Source organism: Cryptomeria japonica, chromosome 5 (assembly GCF_030272615.1).
Source record: "Cryptomeria japonica chromosome 5, Sugi_1.0, whole genome shotgun sequence".
NCBI lineage: Eukaryota > Viridiplantae > Streptophyta > Pinopsida > Cupressales > Cupressaceae > Cryptomeria > Cryptomeria japonica.
The window spans coordinates 75,276,010-75,298,274 of record NC_081409.1 but is presented as its reverse complement, the minus strand read 5'-3'; positions in this window follow the sequence as shown (position 1 = coordinate 75,298,274).

The following is a 22,265-nucleotide window of genomic DNA, read 5'->3' as shown; positions in this document are numbered from 1 at the left end:
ACTCCAATGGGATTGATTTGTCACTGTAAATAAATCTTATCCTAAAAATCACATCTTCGTACCTATTCCTTCATACGCTAGAGAAGGGAAATATGTTAGGAATAGGGGTTTGCCTTAGGTCAAACCTCGGGTTTGGAATTAACCATGAAATAGAAATGAAATATGATTGAATTGCAGTAATGGAAGTGTTCTCCTTTTGAGGGAGATGTTGAATAATGACTGAACAAAAAATGCTATACCTCCTTGTGAAATTTAGTTTGTATTCACATGGAATTGGGATTTCATCGTCTTCAATAACATAGAACATGAATGTCAAATCCAATGCTTGAAACTTGACCTTATCTTTTCTCCAATTCTTGAAAGAAGACTGATTGCTTGCTCACTTGAAATTGAATTCTTGATTTCGTGAATTGATTGATCAATATTAATTTCATATTCAAATTTTATATCAAAATGAGAGGGGTAGACCTCCTTTTATACATGCCCATCGGAAAAAAACTTAATTTTTTGACATGAGATGACACGGGGCCATAATTCCCACCAACATCTCATGACCGTTAAGGGGACCAAAATTGGGTCCTAATTGGGAGGACCATGGCATTGGCCATGTTGGTTACCAAATCAATAGATCATAGACCCTAGAGGATTAGCCACTTTCTCATTAATAGGCTTATGATAGGACTTAGCCAATGAACAAGATTCGGTTTTAGAACTGAAATCTTTTGCACTTTTGGCTCTGCAAGACCAAGGCGGGTATACCTCAACAATGTCTTTACAAACTATTTTGATTCATACATGGACATTGTTGTTTAAAGTATATGTCCCAATGAAAATATACCAAGGAAAGATTCAATACTCCAAACTTTGGCTGCTATCTTGGTTTCACACTTTCAGTCAGCTATTGGGACTGGTTCTAAACTATAGCTAATCCTACTCCTACTCCTACTAACACAAAAAAGAAGATATTGGATAATGAATGATCCTGAAATAGTTTAAGAAGGTGAGACCAACGCTTATCCTATGGTGAATAGAGTCAAATCTACATATAAATTATAACTTGTTGCAATGTATCATCATTTCATTACATCCAAACATATTATGACTTGCATACTATGTTCATCAAAACCATAACAAACTGAAATATATTTCAATGTGCACACATTGTAGTAATCATGAAGTAAATAAACCAACCACATGAATGAACACCATAACACACTAAATTTTATACATGGAAAAACTCAAAGAGGAAAAACCACGGTGGGATTTGTGACCCACAATATCAATTCACTAGCCATATGAAAGATATTACATAGCATGGGGGCCTGCACATGTAGGAAGGCACACTGCCTAGAGTACACTACTCAACACAAAAGAGTCTCACTAACTATAGGCTTCTGCTGAGATAAAACAATAAAGGTGAACTCAAAAATGCATCTGCAATGCCAAAAAGAGTTCTGGTTATAGCTCTGTTCTGTACCAGTTCATAAACCCTAAACCTTTTTACTGGTAAATCTCTTACTCTAAAAAGGATTAACAAACTATCTATTGATCATTGTGTTGGCATTCTACACTCTTATGAGAATAGTTGATGTTGTCATTGATGGCAACCAACTGACAACCAGCTAGAAAACATCTATCAACCCACCAACAGTTACCGACATCAGCAATAGACTTCTACATACACTGACATACACTTCACCATCAATGACAATAATGCATACCGACACTCAAGACGACATGGAATAAAATTTGTTTACTGTTTAATATTGTAATTATCTTTTGTAAAAGCCGACATGGCATATTGTAAAAGACTCATATATATGCATGAGATCTTATAGGTCATTTTGTAAGAAAAAGAGGAGATGATATTTTGATATAGTTGATAGCAAAGGTTTTGGTAATAGGCTGAGATTAAACTGGTACAGAACCTGGCATAGTTGATGCTGATCTGAAGCAGTACATTATATTGGATTTTGATAATCAATTTTGTAAGTTAGTGTGACTTCTGTTTTATGATTGAGCAGCGAGCTCTAGGCTGCTAGCCTTCCTGCATGTGCAGGCCCCTCATTGTAAGTAATATTTATTCATTGGCCAATGAGTGAATATTGTGGGTCACAAATCCCACCAAAGTTTTTCCCACACTGGGTTTCCTCATTAAATATCTTGTGTTATGGTGTGTTCTCTATGCTATCTTTGTTATTCTTATTTGTTGCATTAATTCTTATTTATCAGTACACTATTTTGGGATACAAAGTTCTTAATAAGTTTAAATATTTTGCTAATTGATTAGACACTGATTCACCCCCCCCTTTGAGTGTCTTTGGGATAATCATTGATTCTAACACATTGCATGATATAAATTTCGCATACAAATGATCTACATACATATCCTTTGCATCACTTTTCTTCTCCACATTCATTGTATTCATTGTCCTATATCAAAAATGACCTAATAAACTGACTTATATACCCTTTACAAATAATATGCCTTATGTCGGCTTACAACATGTTACAAAAGATATTCAATTCCATCTCTATACAATAATTACAAAATGATTTTACAAATAAAACTTTTCGGATCCCAAACTGATGTCGGCTTCAGTGAAGTGTTGAATGTCGGTGCCAGTGCCGATGCCGGTGATGACCCTGATTACTCCAATGCTGGTATCTACCGGTTTATGCCTTCTACAGAATCTTGTTGCCATCAATGACAATATATGAATCCAATGAGTGTCAATTTCCAACAATCTCCCTCTTTGGCATTGATGGCAATACTCATGTGAAAAACGGATTCCCTACCGATTCAACTGAAACTGAAACATGAATTGAAACATGCTCCCCCTGAGCTAATTGACCACTTGATTAATATACTCTCTATCTCATATTCTCCCCCTAGGATTCTATACATAATTTCCTTTTCATTTCATTTTTCATATACATATCCTCCCCCTTTGGCATCAATGCCAAAGACCAGTGAAAGAATTGAAAGAATTGTTAGGAATTTGTGCAAAAGAATGAATAATTATAGATTACTTACTGGAGCTTGACCAATTTCAAGATTTTTGGATAAGCTTTCTCTAGTAACTGTATATAGGTATCCCAGCTGATTTTGAATGTATCAGATATGGATACAAGTCCACTCAGTAAATGTGCAAGTGATTCTTTCTCAGTGACTTCTGTCGGTGTGGGTTTTGGAAGGATATCCACGCATTCCCTCTTATGTACACCAAGTGAATCCAATCTTGGACTCACCAAACCTCTAAGACTTCTTTCTCTTTGAATGATCTTATCTCTTTCCTTTTCAAAATAAAAAAATTGGTTCTCCATAGTCAAAATTTGTCCATCAATAGATGTTGTAAGTGAAGTTAGTCCATCAAAAGAGTTAGCAATATTAGCAATCTTTTCATGTAACTCCTTTATCCTCTTATCTACATTTGCTGTAAGAATATCTATATTACAAAAGACCCTATAGATGTTAGTACACTATTTCAAAGAATTTTCAATAAGTATAAGTTTCTCTTCAATTTTCTTTTTCTCTATCTCAATAATCTGGTCAAAAGCGGCTTTCTTAGCCAAAGTGAATCTTTCAAGTGCTTGCCGGTTGGAAATCTGTTGTAATGATTGAAATTTTTTAGAGATGTGCTATGTCAATGCCTTAAGCTTGCTGAAAGGGCTTGCTTCGTTTTCAATCATACAATATGGAATCGGTCTGTGCAAAACTGTTATTGACTGATCCATTATTCCTTTATCTGTAGATCCCTCCTTCATTACTTTTTGAGCAGCCATCATCATTAGCTCTGTGGGACTCATTTCTGTGATGGATTTCTTCTCAACTTGAGAAGTTTCAATTGCCAAAAGTTTTGCTGAGGAATCAACTACCGGTATGGTATTGGGTGTTTTATCAGTCTCCTTTTCCTTTTCATTCTTCTCCTTATCCTCTCCCGATGTATTCCTTTTCTCATCCTCTTAGTCAGGTCTTGCATTTAATTCTTCATGAGCATGTTTTGTTGACTCAGCTTCTGACATTGTTCCTTAAGTGCATTTTTCTCTTATTCATCCTGGTTCTGCAAAAGTTCCTTCCTCCGAGCTTGAGCAGATGATAATCTTTCTTGTAGAACAAGAATGAATTCATTAGTAGAATTCAATTCATCTTGCAACTTTAAGTTCTTCAACCTTTCAACATCATAATCCTCAAGTGCCATCTCAAGTTGCTTCTCCATAGCCATATTCAATGATTTTGGTTTCAGGATCTTCCTCAAGCTGTTAAACTTCCTCCGAGGCACTAGGCTCTGATACCAATTATTGGAATAGAAGGAATCCAAGAACACTAAGAGGGGGGGTGAATCAGTGTTCTATCAGTGATATAAGATTTTACCTTATTATAAAATACACATATAAATCGGTAAATGAAGAAACATATAACATGAAGTAAATAAACCAGCTACATGAATGAACACCATAACACACTAAATTTTATACGTGGAAAACCTCAAAGAGGAAAAACCACGGTGGGATTTGTGACCCACAATATCAATTCACTTGCCATATGAAAGATATTACATAGCATGGGGGCCTGCACATGCAGGAAGGCACACTACCTAGAGCACATTGCTCAACACAAAAGAGTCTCACTGACTATAGGCTTCTGCTGAGATAAAACAATAATGGTGAACTCAAAAATGCATCTGCAATGCCAAAAAGAGTTCTGGTTATAGCTCTGTTTTGTACTGGTTCATAAACCCTAAACCCTTTTACTGGTAACTCCTTTACTCTAAAAAGGCTTTACAAACCATCTACTGATCATTGCATGATATAACTTTCGCATACAAATGATCTACATACATATCCTTTGCACAACTTTTCTTCTCCACATTCATTGTATTCATTGTTCTATATCAAAAATGACCTAATAAACTGGCTTATATACCCTTTACAAACAATATGCCTTATGTCAGCTTACAACATGTTACAAAAGATATTCAATGTTGGCTCTATACAATAATTACAAAATGATTTTACAAATAAAACTTTTTGGATCCCGAACTGATGTCGGCTTCACTGAAGTGTTGAATGTCGATGCCAGTGCTGGTGATGACTCTGATTACTCCAATGCCGGTATTTGCTGGTGTATGCCTTCTACAGAATCTTGTTGCCATTAATGACAACATATGAATCCAATGAGTGTCAATTGCCAACAGGATTGAGTTAAGTACATGTTGATTGTGTGATCATTATAAACACTTGCAAATATAGGAACCTACAAAAAGAATGTAGCAGACCATAAAATGGAAAAGAAAAAAGACTACTCTTCTTCTTCAGGATGCTTTTCCTCAAGTGAGTAGTATTTCTTGTGCCAGTTGTCAATCTCATCTATGAGCCAAGAATTTTTTTTCAGATTTTGCAACTTATTCATAGCTTCGTTTATTTTATTGGCAGGTACAGTGGCAACTTCCACAACAAAAATTTGATACAGAGATTCAATATCAAGAACTATTTCAATAATCAAATGGTATGTATCTTGTTGAGTGGGGTCCCCAACCATCGAATCAGAACTACATCAATTGATTCTTTGAAATCAAGCCTCCACCATTCCAAATATTTAATCTGCCCATCTTCAATCAAAATAGTAGAAATATCCCACTTTTGAAGAACTTTGAATGATTCCATTTTTAATTTTAATATCTTCCCTTCCTCTTCCACATGTGGGATCTCCTTTCTTAGAAGATTGTAGTTCTTCTTCCATGTCATCCCCACAATTTGGGGTGCATTAGGAACATTTTTCACTGCTAGAAGAATTTCCTTTAACATTGTGGCCTTACGGAATTATGTGGTCCTTAGAGGTTGAAAAAATGAAATAATATCATTTAATTGATTGCACACCTATAATACAAAAGAATAAGAGGTGTGCACCTCATCCAATTTACTAAGCATTTTATTTATAATCTGAAAATTGTTGCTTTTCTGATTTCCCAATATTTATTCTTTGCTTCTTCTTTCACCTTTTGCAAATCATCCTTCACTTTTTGAAACTCCTAAAGTTTAGGCCCTGTTAGGGATGTTAAATCCCTCTTTGCCAACTCATTTCTCAACCTAACATTCTCAATATACAAATTATTGTGGTCTGGTTGGAGGGAAACATGTTTTTTCTTTAGTTGTTCATGCCTCTTTTCTTCTTCTTCCCTAACTACCATTGCAAATTGAGCAACATGGAATGACAATGTGTCTGCTTCTAAGGATATGGTGTTAGCTAAGGTTCTAACAATTGTGTCACCTACTCTCTATTCTATACCATGCAACAAAAATTGTTTGTCCATGTTGGGATCCCTCACCCAATGTGCAAAAGACTTAATGTTTGGATTGAACCTTGAGCCATGGTTGCCAAATTCTTGGGCATAAATTGGATCCTTTTGCCTCATTAGCTAGTCTAAAATAAATATTTTCTCCATGTTCTAGCCAGGTATTATCATCATACCACTAGCCTTTATCATATCTATGGCCTCTTGTGGTGTGCAATCAACATTTTATTTGTCAAAATTGGCAAGCTCCTTGTCTGGCATGCCTTTTATTTCTTCTTGCAACCAAAAGGCCTTAAAAAACAATCTTAAGGAAATCATCATTAGACAAAAATTGCATAGGTGCGATAATTATCTCATCTTAGGCCACATCCTCTGGGATAAGACTTGGAATAATTGATCTGTCCAAATCCATTAGTACTTGTAACATCCTAAAATTTCACCCCTTGCAATTTTGTCCACATTTGGGGCACTCACCTCAGTGTTTTCATCTTCATGCTTGATCGAGACCTATTTATGCCTCCCCCATGCACAAAACATCGTACTTTCATACTTTACCTTGTCTGGACCCCTTGTCCTTTCCCTAAATTGGGGTAGGACTAGGGCGTGACACCCTGGTCCTCACCAGGACTATGGCGCCATGCCATGGTCCTCCTCAATTGGGCCCTAATTTTAACCCTTGGCCTTATCTCAAATTTGAGTAGGAAACTTTTCTCCATGTCGGCCTAGTCGGAAAATTAATATGTTTGACAACGGACAAGTATATAAGGAGGCATTCCCCTCTCATTTGATAATAAAGCAATAAGGTGGAGATGATCATAAGGAAAGGAGACTACATTCAAGCATTCATCATCAAGCATTCTTCAAGGCTACATGTGTGTGTGATTAGGGTTTTTTCATGTTCATGCCATTTCATACAACATAGGTGATTACATTCAAGAAGAAAAGAATCATCATCATCTATTGCAGATATGAAGGTATACCTTTCCATCATTTATTTTAAGCATTTGTAGTATTTTATTCAAGGTTGATTCCAAACCAAGGTTTGACCAAAGGCAAACCCCTATTCCTAGCCTCTTTCTTATTCTTTATGTGTGTAAGAAGTAGGTACGCAACTATACTTCTGGAATTAAGCTTTATTTGTAGAGACGAAAAAACCATTTTCGACACGCGAAAAGTTTGGAGGACCGATAGAAGGGCAGCTTGGTCTGAACACACAATCCCTACAACTTTTGATAGATTTTGTAGAGTAGCTCCGAATCATCTCAAACTTCTCAAATCCAGGTGCATGATGAAATCCTAAACTTATAGCTCACTGCTTTTGCATATTCTATCACCAATTCAGCATTTTACTTATTTTAACAATTCAACTTACAAAAGAGGAAAACCCGAATCAATCCAATCCAGTCAGTATTTAGTCCTTGTCTCATTTAGGATTGGATCTAGTAAATTCATCTCCTCTTTTTAATGTAATGTTCTCTTAGTGAAAATTCGCTTAGTGATTTCCTCTTTCCAAGTGGTGAATTTGCTAAGCTTGAATTTTCCACTTCACATTTTGGTGGTGTATATCCCTATTAAGGACCGCCTTCCTCTTATTGGTACAAGTATCCCTAATAAGGATCTTATCCTTGCCTTATAAGTACATATCCTTAATTGGACCTCTTCCTTAGTGTTGAAAATCTATAATCATTCATCAAATTCTTCTCTTTATTGAGTGGTATCTTTTATAATGAACCCATCTATATTGTGATATGCATCCCTATTGAGGATCTTTTTCTTATTTTAGAAGAGTATTTCTTTTATAAAATATCTCTCTTTGGTGTCCTTGTCTCCATGCTTGGGGGGGGCAATAATAATGTTTCAACTCTCTCTCTCTCTCTCTCTTTAGAGATTTGATTTTTCCTTTGTTGAGTTGCATCTTTCACAATTTGATGCCATTTCTTATGAGTGTGTCACTAGTACATTTGGGTCAAGATTTCGACTGCCAATCGTCGGATTTCCGACCACATTTCATCGCACTACAGACAAAAATGGCCATCAAAAACTTTGCGTCGAAAGTTCTGACTATCCTCGTGGTCGTCGCAATTTCGACATTACCACAACCTTTCTGACGGCCACCATGCATGCTCATTCCATGAACGAATACCATCGCCATCTCGGGCTGTCGTCGAAATTCCGACACCAAATTATAAAATTCCGATAGAGGAGTGCCGTGGGATGCAAAGCATCCTTGTCGGGCATTTCATTAGTGGATGATGTGGGTCGAACGGCTTTGCCGTCAGCGCATGAAAGCATTGAACGAGTTCTACTTTTAAAAATTACATGAAACATTTTTAATTTATTTGATTCAGTGTTATTTGCAAAAAATGATTATCAATGATGTTTCCTTTCTCCAAGAATTGTCTATGACCTTTTCGTCAGATAATATGTAACATCGAATGACTAAATTTTTTCTTTACAATTGCTTATTTAATTTAAGTATTATCTCAGCGTGAATTAAAATTTATATCTATACCGAAGCAGAACATACAAGTTGAAGAGTCTCTTGCATGCAAATTTCCTAAAAGAAAGCAAGCAGGCATTATCTTGAATGACATGGAAACAAGCTCATCTGCTGCCTAGAAGAGAGCAATTGGAGAATGGCAGAGGAAAGTGTTTAAGGGTGATAAATAGATAGATAGTATGCAATACAAACAAACAATGTCTGGAGTGTTTGATGTGACGTCTCTAATTTATGTCCGGAGGTTCTAACTGGTTTTGGAGTTCCTGCAAAACCTATTGGGCCATGCTTGGAGGAAATCAATGTGTTCGTGCAAGGAGCACCTTTTTTCTATTATGAGAATGATACTTTTTCACCTAGGGATATTTGGAAGTCAATATCCAAAAATTTCTATAGTGTAGAACAAGAGTTGGTGGACTCGAAGTATAATTGTCAGCTTTCAGAAGACCAAGAGGTTATGTACACAATCTCCCAATAGAAGAGCGACCACAAGAACTACCTCTTCCCCCAATGACTATTCAGGAAGCACTTCCTCAAACAAAGGACTATTGGCCTCCGTGGGATCAAAGAAAAAAATTAAAGCATAGACTCTAGATGATGTGGTGGTGTCCTCCGTGAAGAACTCTACACGATAATTGAAAATTCACGAGGGAAACTGCAAGATAGTGAAGAGAAATACAATCTTGAAAAGTGGGAAGAATGGATCTTGGTTTGGGTGGGGCCAAGTCAGGTGGCTCCTCTAGAGGTTGACGAGATAGAAATCATATTAGGATTTGAAAAAGATCACACTCGTGGAACTTCATGTGTGAGTGATCGATTGCGGTGTTTGGGTAATGCATTCCAAATAGATACAGTTGTATTCCAAATAGATACAGTCTTGATGGCATGCAATTGTATCTATTTGGAATGCATTACCCAAACACCGCAATCGATCACTCACACATGAAGTTCCACGAGTGTGATCTTTTTCAAATCCTAATATGATTTCTATCTCGTCAACCTCTAGAGGAGCCACCTGACTTGGCCCCACCCAAACCAAGATCCATTCTTCCCACTTTTCAAGATTGTATTTCTCTTCACTATCTTGTAGTTTCCCTCGTGAATTTTCAATTATAGTGTAGAGTTCTTCACGGAGGACACCACCACATCGTCTAGAGTCTATGCTTTATTTTTTTTCTTTGATCCCATGGAGGCCAATAGTCCTCTGTTTGAGGAAGTGCTTCCTGAATAGTCATGGGGGGGAGAGGTAATTCTTGAAATTGCTCTTCTATTGGGAGATTGTGTACATAACCTCTTGGTCTTCTGAAAGCTGACAATTATACTTTGAGTCCACCAACTCTTGTTCCACACTATAGAAATTTTTGGATATTGACTTCCAAATATCCCTAGGTGCAAAAGTATCATTCTCATAATAGAAAAAATGTGCTCCTTTCATGAACACATTGATTTCCTCCAAGTGTGGCCCAATAGGTTTCGCAGGAACTCCAAAACCAGTTACACCCTCCGGACATAAATTAGAGACGTCACATCAGACACTCCAGACATTGTTTGTTTGTATTGCATACTATCTATCTATTTATCACCCTTAAACACTTTCCTTTGCCATTCTCCAATTGCTCTCTTCTAGGCAGCTGATGAGCTTGTTTCCATGTCATTCAAGATAATGCCTGCTTGCTTTCTTTTAGGAAATTTGCTTGCACATGACTCTTGGACTTGTATGTTATGCTTCCATATAGATATAAATTTTAATTCACGCTGAGATAATAATTAAATAAAATAAGCATTTGTAATGAAAAGATTTAGTCATTCGATGTTACATATTATCTGACAGAAAGGTCATAGACAATTCTTGGAGAAAGGAAACATCATTGATAATCATTTTTTGCAAATAACACTGAATCAAATAAATTAAAAATGTTTCATGTAATTTTTAAAAGTAGAACTCGTTCAATGCTTTCATGCACTGACGGCAAAGCCGTCTGACCCATACCATTATGCATAATAGAACAAATCAATATAATAGGCTATTACAAAGAATATATACAAAAATATGAAAGAACATTAAATTACCATTACAAACCCATAAACCATTAAATAGTGAAAATAGATATAAATTTGTAAATTTCTCCCTATAAACACCACAACCATAACCAAAACAAAAAAAATTCTTACCCACAAAAACTTAGCTGGTGAGTTGCAAGTCTACAACATCTCTCAGATGATCAAACTGTTTCTTAATTTTGTTCTTCTGGTTAGTCAATGGATTTAGTTGCATGTTCAAGTTTACTATTTGAAGCCTTTTGTTTCGCTATATTTGAGACATAATAAAATTCTTGTGAGTAGGAGATTGATTCAGGAGTTACGTGTGAAGAATTTGGCAAAGTAAATGATGACAATCAAACTCAAATTTTATTTGTCTTGATTAAAGACTTTTATCCTGATGGCATTAAATTAAAGTTCTTTCTCTATTTTTTGGTGATCTCTAGAGCAGAGGTTGCTTTGCATCGACCTGGGATACATTTAACTTGTGTTGTATCTGCGGAAATATGTATCCTAGGACGATGCAATGCAACCTCTGCTCCACCAATACCAGATAGAAGAGAAAGTACTTTAATTTAAAGCCATCACAATAAAATGCTTCCAAGACATATATTAGGTATAAAAGGAAGCCTACCCTGTCATTTGAAGGGGTTTACCTACAATTCAAGTGATCTCTTAATTATAAAATCAATTCAATTCCAAGTGAACGTGAAATCAAGCATTCATCAAGAATTGAAGGAGAAATCAAGTTAATAAAGATATTTAATAAAGATATCATCTTTTAAATTAAGAAATGGGCAGGAGATTAAGAATACAAACCTTCCATATTGCAGACTTCAAGGTATATTAAAATCAGTTTAAAGTGTATTCATTTAGGGACCTTTCATAAAATATTCTCAACTTACATATCATAAAAGGATCTGCTCCACCAATACCAGATAGAAGAGAAAGTACTTTAATTTAAAGCCATCGAGATAAAATGCTTTCAAGACATATAAAATCAAGTGATCTCTTAGTTATAAAATCAATTCAATTCCAAGTGAATAGGCAATCAAGCACTGAAGGAGAATTCAAGTTGGTGCAGGTGAATTTGGAAGATAAAAGGACTCAATGAAGCCAGTAAAGACTTTTGAAGGTCTTAGGAGTGAAAAGCCAATCAATTATGCACACAATGAAGCCATTAAAGACAATCATTGTTAGCATAGATTGCAGGATATGCACAAGATGTGTTTGAAATGGATTTAGAAACTTCCAACCAAATGTGATTAGTGAGTATAGATGTTGTAGTGCAACTGCCCAGGTACACATGCATGCAAAATATGTAAGCTTAGATAAGGCACATGAACTATTTGACATAATGCCTCAAAGATCACCCAATATCCAATGACGGTTGGGAGAAAGAAAACATCAATTTTTTCATAATCTTAAATATTTCTTTATTCATCACTATTAATCTATTATGAATATAGTCTCAATATTGCAGAAATTTATTCTATTATGAATGCAATATTTAGGGATGTAATCTTTATATATTTTTTTTAATTAGGAAAAGGTCCTAATACAATCCCCAACTAATTAATCTACAAAAAGATACCACTAAAGAAAGAAATTCAATCCTCACCACTATGGTCTTGAAGGCTTTTAAGACACTTGGATTCCTATTTTGGCCCACTTTTCCTTGACCCTATGTTAAGATAGTAAACTAGTTTGAGAGAATCTATTGGGTGGGAAATTGTGTATGGTTGCCATTATTTTCATGCATGGAAAGTGATTTAAAGTTTGGACCAATAGAGGATAAGTATTTCTTGAACCTTCAAGGACATGTGTAGAGCACCGCATGGATGTTTCTTCATTATTGAACTCTTTGAATATGTAAGTAAATTATTTTTGGTTGATGACACAGTAAGTGTGGTATTTGTCTTTTCGATATGTTGTGGATAATATTAATCAAATATGGAATTTTTTTGATGCTATATACACTATGTTTTGGATTGAATTTAGGTAAGCGAAGAGGTAATGGAAGAATAAAAGAGGTACACAAAGGAAGAAGAGTGAAATAGGTGGTTTGGGATGGAGGCTACAAGTATATATGATAATTCGTATGGATAATTTCTTGTCTATAAAGAGGCAAATAAGCTATCACAACTTCAACATGAATGAATGCCTCATCTACAGAAGTAAAAGGTACCTCTATTGGTTTCAAAATTTGTCAAAATAGTTATGATATACCAGATAATCAAGTGGAATATCCTTTAGGTAGCTAATATTATCTTCAAACTATTTATTTTGATTTTCATCATATCCTTTCCATGTGAATTTCCCTTGGTTTTAGTCCCATTTTTTCTTTATTTTATATATATTCAAAACAAAATTTATAGATGCATGCCTCTACTTGTCTCACCACTCATTAATTGTTTGGGATTTTCATTCCATTCACCAAGGTTGGCATCTATTCTAAGACTTTGTGTCATGGCCAAGCTAAATTATTTGCCTCTAGTTTCTCTCCAATCTAGTCACCTAGTAGCATGTGAAATCTATCTCTTCCTAATTATTATTCTCTCCATCTTGTTAATGACCATTTCATTAATGAATCCTTCCTCAAGATTCTTTCCCAAGTAATAATCTTGCATATTGGAAAATAAATTACGCTTCTATTTTTCCAAGCTACTCTTCCTTATAATGTTTAGATTTATTCTAAAGTGCTCATTGTGACTCATGTTTACTACTCTTCCTATTAGTCTCATTCCAATATCTCCTACAAAAATATGGAATGATTACATTTATATTTTATTTGTGTCTCCTAAATATCCACAAAATTTGGAACAATAATACAATTTTTCAATAATATTTAATTGTAAAAGAAAGGATTAAAATGGAACTAAACACTCTAAATAAATTAATCAGGGTCAAAGGGATAAACTAGGATCCATCTTCTTATAGTCTAGGCCTTAGAATAGATTTTATTAACACTTCACCTTTTGCCCTTTTTTCAATTCAAGTTAGTTTAGGACAAAAAGCATCGCGAGATTGAAATATTAGATGATCAAGTTCCAACTATTCAAGCATTCGACAATTCAACATAAGTCCCCTTGTGATACCAGCAATCACATCAACCAACTATGTTTATCCACACGTCATGACCCGACATACCAGAACCTTTGAGTTGTCTCAAGTGATCCTTAAGCAAATCTCCAGCATTTGAGTAACTTTGTTCAAGAGAGGATAAGATACTTTTGGGTATTTTATTGTACGTTCACATGTGCATAAAAAACACATCAACACCTCCCACTTGTCAATGGATAAGCTAAAGTTTCTCTATAATGAATGGTTTATAAGGCACACCACTTGATGAAGGTTTTGCAAATGGGGTGGCAAGTTGAATGGGTTTGATCTTGGGACAATCTACATGGTTAAACGTGCTTGATTTAGAGTAGTATTAGTATGGGTGACCTCCTAGGAATCCCTAATGCTTCACCGCTATGAGCATCACTTTGATGAAATGAGTACTAAGTGATCCATTCTTATGAGGGGTTCATGTAAACTACTCATGAGAATGGGTCAGCTTGACTCTAAAACTATGCAAGTGAATTTTGATATAAATATCATAGTATGAAAGTCTTGTGAAAACACTCATTCTTCTAGCATTGAAAGTTGTGAGAGAGTTATTAAGGGGATTCTCATGTGTATAGATTCAATGTATAAGTTCAAGACAGATATTGAGGTGATATTTCTTTCCTTTTGGTACATCAATCTTTAAATTGGATGTTCTTTTGCCTTCATGGTAGGGAGTAAGTAATTTTTATGTGGGTTACTTTTTTCATTATTGGATTATTAAGGAAAACATAGTTTGTGAAGAGGAGGTTTTGCTTGTTATCTTATAAAATAATTGGGTATTAGCTATTATAATAAATGATAGACAAAACAATGTCCTCTAAGGCTGTTGAAAAGAAATATCTATATGATGGATTCTCTTCCCAATTTATCTTCAAATTTATTTAGTAAATATTGGGGAAACCAAAATAGGGTATGTTGATTTGCAAAGGAAGAACTAAATACAAAAATTCCCAAAAGAAGATGTGTTAGCTAATTATTTTTACAAAGTGATTATTGTACTACCTTACTTTGTTTTATCTTAGCTTGAAAAAAAAATTCTAGTTTAGATTATTTTCCTATAAAGCAAAATGGTCTAACAATATTGTTATCAAATGCAAATATTTAGAAGCTATTCCATATGATATTCTTGATAAAACCATTTCTTTTATAGAATCTAGAAAGGTAAATATTTTAAGATTTGACTATGGAGATGGCCACCCAAGATCTAGAGGTCTAATGGAAAGCACAACAATATGACATGAATAAACTATATTCCTATCAATGAATGCAAGTTTACAATATGAATGAATGAGATTATAAATAGAACCCCTTGATTATATAGGTCATGTAGGACAATAATAATTTGAAATAAATGTCCACCACACATCCAATCTCCTTCAAGATAACCATTAAAATATGAAGTACACAACCTATCTTCCCTACAATGAGGAAAATACAAATTATCTAACACCAGAAGACGCAATCAACTTCACTCCAATGGCTTCCTGAAAACCAAAGCATGATCTATCTAGCCATAGTTGGAAATTTTTCATACCATTTAAAATAATGTCTCCCATTACCAACGACTGATTGATCAATGTCGGCCCCCGTTCCCCGCTGCGGCCGTGGCATATGAAGATATGACTACCATATTGATGTGTAAGCTACCGGTAGAGTCTCCCACACCTAGAGGGAAGCTGATCAGCCATCAAATCAGTGACCACTTTTCTTAATGGCTTACACTGAAACAATCTTATCACTTTTAGTTTGTTTGGAAGCAAAAAAATTAATGATACCAAGGTGACGCGTGTTATGTTCCACTCAACGCAAAAAGAATAAAATATTTCTGGGATCTTAACTCTGGTGACAGTTAATTTTTTTAACATGTTATCTATATTAAATATTATTGGATAATTTTTCTAATTCTTGCTATTTTTGGAGAAGTTTGAAGGGAGGAGATAAAGGGTTAGAATGCTTAGAGAATGAATGAAGAAGAAGCCAATTCCATAGATAAAAATTATAATTATCATGGGGAGGGACATTAAAATGATATGCTTCAAGTGGGGAGGTGCATTAAAATGATATGATATGCTTCGAGTGGGAAACTCCTTATGGGAAGTGACATGGATAATGAGACCTCCTATAATTGTGTGTGGAATTTAGGTTGAGTCAAGGGAAAATAATCTTTGATTGAGTAGGTATTAAAGAAAAGAATCTTTGATTGAACAGAATCATTATCATTTGTTTTTTTTCCGAGTTATTGGACTGCTAGTGATTTAGTTATGTTTATTAGTTATTTCTGTAGCTTCAATTTTGTAATATTTAATTGTTTTATTCAATCTAAAAATAATAATAATTGATATTTAAAAAATGCTATTGGTCAATAAAAATTAGATAATATGATTCTTAAACTTCCCTTAGTGGGACGATAAACTAACAAAAAAATGATACATTTTTAGATCCACTTTGACATACTATGTTAGTGGCCCTTAAATCTCCAAAAGATATAAAAAAGAAATGATAAAATGGAATCCTCCCTTTATTGGCTTTAAAACTGAACTTTGATGGGGTGGCTAGGTATAAACCTAAGATTTTTTATAATGAAGAGATTTTGTGAGCTATTTCAATATTTTTTTATCTATTGGTCCAGAATATGAGGCTAAGTTTTAAGCCTTCTTGAATAGTTTGAATCTTTGCAAAGAGAAGAATCTTGCTAATATAGATGTGAAGTGGATTCTCGAATTTAAATAAATGCAATTAGCACACATAAATTTGTAAATTAGAAAGTTTAAAATATTACATGCTCCATTTGAAATTTTCTAGATAGCTTACATGATGTACGAGCGACTGCCAACTATACCTATGAACAATACATTTTGGAGGTCATTTTGAATGACAAAAAGCATTGGGAGAATCTATAGTTTGGATTTCATTCATATTGTATTCCCTCGAATTGGCCAAGGAGATCCCAAGGTAGGTTTCGGTTAATTATCTTTTCACATTCATGTGGTTGTCATAAGTGTCCATGGCCTTTCTTTTACTCCTGCTAAGTTTCAAAGGATGGACGATGATGTAAAAACTTAAACCAAGTGATTGTTGTAATGGATGGTGTTGCAAAGGCCATACGATAGGTCACTAATCTTTAATGTTTCCAAGGTAAACATTTACATGGAGGTATAGTGTATGAAGAATTTCTTATAACTTTCATTCTTATTCTCATAAAAAAGCATTGTGTAGCTGGCAAACGCCTTCATCAAGGAGATGAAAGAGGTAGTTCACGATGAGAAGCCAAAAGGTTGGGTTTCTTGGTGGATATTTGATGTTAATTTTATGTCTTAACCAAGCCACCTTCTAACCATTATTAAAGATAAATATAAAAGGTTAAAACAAGACAAATATGATGAGCCCAATCTCATACAAAATTATGCAATTTATATATATACACATTAAGACATTCCCTTAAAAGGATGAAAAAAGCAAATGAAAAAGAAATCATTTATAGAAATTTCACCATTACAGAATCAATAAACCAAATGAATCTGAATCACCACATATCCTCCCAGTTTCTCCTCCGCACCACAAAAAATCTAATAAACTAAAGAAGTGACGGCCTAATATTTCAGTCAAGAAGCTATTTCTTCATCTGGTGAAGAAACTTACTGTAGTTGTTGAATGAGGATCCTCCTTCCTTCACCACATCTCTACTGCTTCTCATCAATTTGGTGATGTGCTTCCTTATCTCTGTGCCATCTTCTCCCACCAGCAACCTGTCAATGGCTCTAACAATCTCCCCCTTCTCTATTATTCCATCCTTATTCGATTCCAGAGGCATGGAGGGAATATACCTTACTTTCTTCTCTTCTTTGGGAGCTCCTTCAATAACACCAAAAACAACTAGTCTAACCAAAACCCAAGATGGAAAAGAAAAAAATTACGAAGAAGCGTGACTCTATCTTACCATCCTGAGCAAGGGTCCCAAGAGAGACGAGCCTCAGAATGAAGTAGCGGATGGCATAGTTGGCGATGAGCGATGCGTGGAAAGCAAAGAGAGGAATCTTATAGAAATCGGCTACCGCCTTTAACCTGAAACATGTCATTGCGTCTACTATTATACCGGTGATCTTGTGCTCTTCTTCCCTCTCGTTGACCTCCTCAATAAGGCTCTTAATTACGGAAGGTGCCATGCTGTTATCTAATGCTTGCAATAGATTTGGAATGTTGGTGCATTTGTCATCAGGCGGCAAGCTTGTCACACCAATATTGATCTTCCCCGCCACGATTAAACCCACAGGTTCGCTACAGAGGCAGGACGAATGAGAGGCAGGATTTTGTAAAGAGGTGGGATTTATGAAATGACTTGGTCTTTTCTTTTTTTTAAAAAGTAATGCACGTTGTCGTCAGAATTTCGACAAACGTGGGCACTTTTTCTAAAAAACCCTAAATGTCATTGCATTATCGTCAGAATTTTGATGAAATCGAGCATTTTTAAAATAAAAAAACAAGTTTTATCACAATATACCTTCTCCGTCGGAATTTTAGGCTAAATGTATTAGTGTGTGTATTCCTTGTTTAAAATGGTGCATCTTTTATGAACAATCTCTCCTTAGTGAAAGTGTGCAATCCTAAGAATCTAATTTGGAGAAGGTATGTATTCTTAGTCCTCTTATCCTTCCAAGATATCATCTTTATTAGGGATCTCCTCTACTCTTGGAGGTAGATATCTTTATGCAAGTATTTCTTCATCCTTTGTTATTCATACTTCCATCAAAAGGATCCCTTTACATTTGTTGCAAGATATCTCTTTTACAATAATCTCTTCCTTTCTTAAAGAAACAAAGCCTACTCAGGATTCTTTCTTTCTAGCATGGAATTCATGCATTATTGATTAGCAGATATCTCCTTGGTGTTGAAGGTGGGTATCCTTGTTTTCATCTTCCTTAAGACATCAACATAGGACTATGTTGACATCTTAAGGAGGGGGACATAGATGTGGCCTCCTAGTTGCATTTCATCTATCAATTATCAATATGGGATTGTTGCATACTCATGTTTCATCCCTATTTTGTCCATCATTCATGGAATTATTGCATCATCATTTCATTTATCAATATGGGATTGTTGCATCCTCATGCTTCAACCTCATTTTATGCATCATTACATGTCTTAAACAGGTTGAAGCACACTAAAAAATAGAGCAAAGACTCTTACATAGAGAAGTCGAGCATTGTTACCTTATGTTGAATATTGTAAGAGTATTGTGAAACAAACTTATCCACCAATTCTATGAATGATCTAATTCTAGGTGGAAGTTTGGAGAACCATTCCATAGCTAGTCCACTTAATCTCTTTGGAAATAATATTGGCAGGTATGTATCCTCATGTGAAAACTCCATACTCATCATGCAAAATTCTCATATATGATCCTAGGGATCAGTGCTTCCATTATATTTATCGTATCGAGGATTTTCACAACTTGTAAGAAATGGTATAATGTTTAGATTTCTATCAAATGGGTAAGGACAAATTTCTTGAAGCGAGTATCTTCTAACAGTTCCTCTTTGCATATCTTGAATTTGTGTTTGCAACATTTGTATTTGTTGTGTAAGAGTTGTGATAGGATTATCAACATGATTTGTCCTTGTATAACCATGAGTGTGCGTTCTAGTATGATCTTGATCTCTTCTTGTATCATCTTGACTCTTTCTTGTGTCCTCATTAGATTTGACATGGTTGAGAATTTCTACGTCATCATTTTTGGGAATGGAAGCTTCCTCGTTAGTTCTTGTGTTATCAGGAATTGATGTGTCATCATTTTTGGGATCGAAAATATCCTCGTGTCATTCATTATCAGGGAAAAGGTCAATTCTCTTTTGTCCTAATTTTATCACATCAAAATCTTGGTGGAGTGTAGCACCAGATTTAGCTAACATTAGGAAGTATTTTTCTTTTTCTCCCTCCAATATTTTTGCCATAAATTTATCGAATTTAGGATCTTGTTTGATTTCTTTGAGATGTTCTGTTATTTCCCCTTCTTCTTGTATTTCATTTTTGTGTTCCATGTTCCTATAATCTTCAGTTATTTCAAATGTTTTGATTTCCATTTCTGCAATCTTTCGTCTCTGTGCTCTAGTTAAAATGGGCATACATGTGTGTTGAATATTGTGCAAGGATTTGATTGTCTAAAATTTATTTCGATAAGTGATCAACTGCCAATGTAGATATGATAGAGTGATATGACACGAAAAGATAATTCAAGTGTTTGCAAGTTTTTCGATCTTTCGTTTTTGGAGCGCAATGATGATGATTTTGAAAAAACCAAGTCCAATAGGAATGATATATCCTACGATGTGGGACAAGGTTATCCTAACCAAATGTTGTAGTTTCATGATAGCGGATGATAGATCCTGATGAGAAACTATGTTTGAGTGATCAGTTTATCAAAGAGAGTGATAATGCACTTTGAGATGTTTAGATCTTGAACTTGTTGAAGGTGAATAATTGAAAATCTTTGAGGTGTCTAGTTCTAGAATCCAATTTGATAGAAGATATCTTGACCAAGCGAACCAAGAAGACAATCTAAGCACAAAATGACAGATATCAGGTGTTTACGCTCACTGGAAATTGACCAAGCAAACATGATAGATCTGAAAAAGACATGCAAGAAGACAACTCTAGATTGATAAAGACAAAAATTCATATGATAGTTTAGGCAATCCCAGATGACAATTTAGACAGGTCCATACGATAAACTAGAAATATCGCACGACAAAGGCACAAAATCATACAACACTTACCACATAATCAAACGACCAAAGATTAAAAAAAAGCTTCTGCAAAACTAACTCGTATGAGCATTCCCACCGAACTAGACGATAAACTAGATTTCTCGTACAATAAACTAGAAATCTCGTACAACTGAGGACATAACAGAGACAAAAATTTATTTGGACAGATTTTTGATCAATGAAGTTTGATGTTTTGCTTTTGTTTTCCAGTTTTTAGATGTCTGATTTTTTGTTTCAGGGATGAAGACACAACAAACATGTGATATGATAAATGACCTAAAGCACAACAAGCTAAATCCTAAGGAAGTTGGCTGAGAGAGAAAACATTTGCTTGCAAAATTAGGTACACACCCAATAGCCAATCAGAATACAACCACTGAATCTCATGCAATGGATTCTCAACGCCATATTATCTGATTCCAAACATTAATGGGGGCACGATATGGAAAGTATCTTGGGAGAGTTACTATCTCTCTTACACAAAGATTATCCCCCTTTCGGAGGTGAATCAGGTAGCTTCTATCTTAAGGTTCGTAGTAAGGGTTTCCATTTGAAATTACCCCTTGCAGTCATGCAAGTGCGATTGAGGCCTATAGCCCAACAAGGTACCAAAACAAGCAGTAGTCATGCAAGCGTGATTGAGACCATGAGGCCCTACTAAATATACAATATGAGAGATCTCAAAAGAGAAAACTCAAATAATCCCATCCTCCAAGACTTTAATCCTGAGAGGCCTATTTTTTAGAGTGAGTTAGAAAGCTTAGGTCTAGTTGTACTCACTTGGGTCATTCTCACAGGGTGATTGATAGTTCTAATACTTAATATAAGTACAGATCCAATAGCCAACAAGATGAGAGGGGGGGGGGGTGAATCATACAAACTTAATCATCCATAAAAACATCAGATTCAACCTCGGTAACATATATCAGTCATATAATCAAAAACTGTCAAACATGCAAACTCAAAAGCATATGAACAATATAAACCCCATAACACCAGATTTAACGTGGAAACCCAAATAGGGAAAACCCACTATGGGATTTCGGACCCACTAAGAAATATACTCTTCTAGAGTATGCTCAGTTAAAAGCAAATCCTGTTAAAGATTACAAACACATTGCTAGATGTGACCCGGTTAAGGGATTTCCCTCAGATCTATTAGGATCTTCACTTTGTTAGAAGTGACCTTGTCAAAGGATTTCAAACACTCAATCAGAATGTCACCTTGTTAGAGGATTTACATATAAGACTATTAAGTCCACTCGGTTAAGAGATTTCCTGTCACTTTCACAAAATAACAGTAATACAATCTATCTGCAACTTCACATCTAAAATGCTAAAGCAGGTTCTTATTTGTTCAATACAATCTAGACATAGAACTAATCTTGTCTATCTGTTGGGCATCAATACTCTGTTATTCTAACAAGTCTTCAAGCTTCTATGCTTGGTAATCACTATGTAGCATCCCTGTGCATACACTTGCCCGCATACATTGTTTGTCAACAGTTCCTTATTTATAAATAATCTTCTAACCACTTAATCTCCTTGATCACA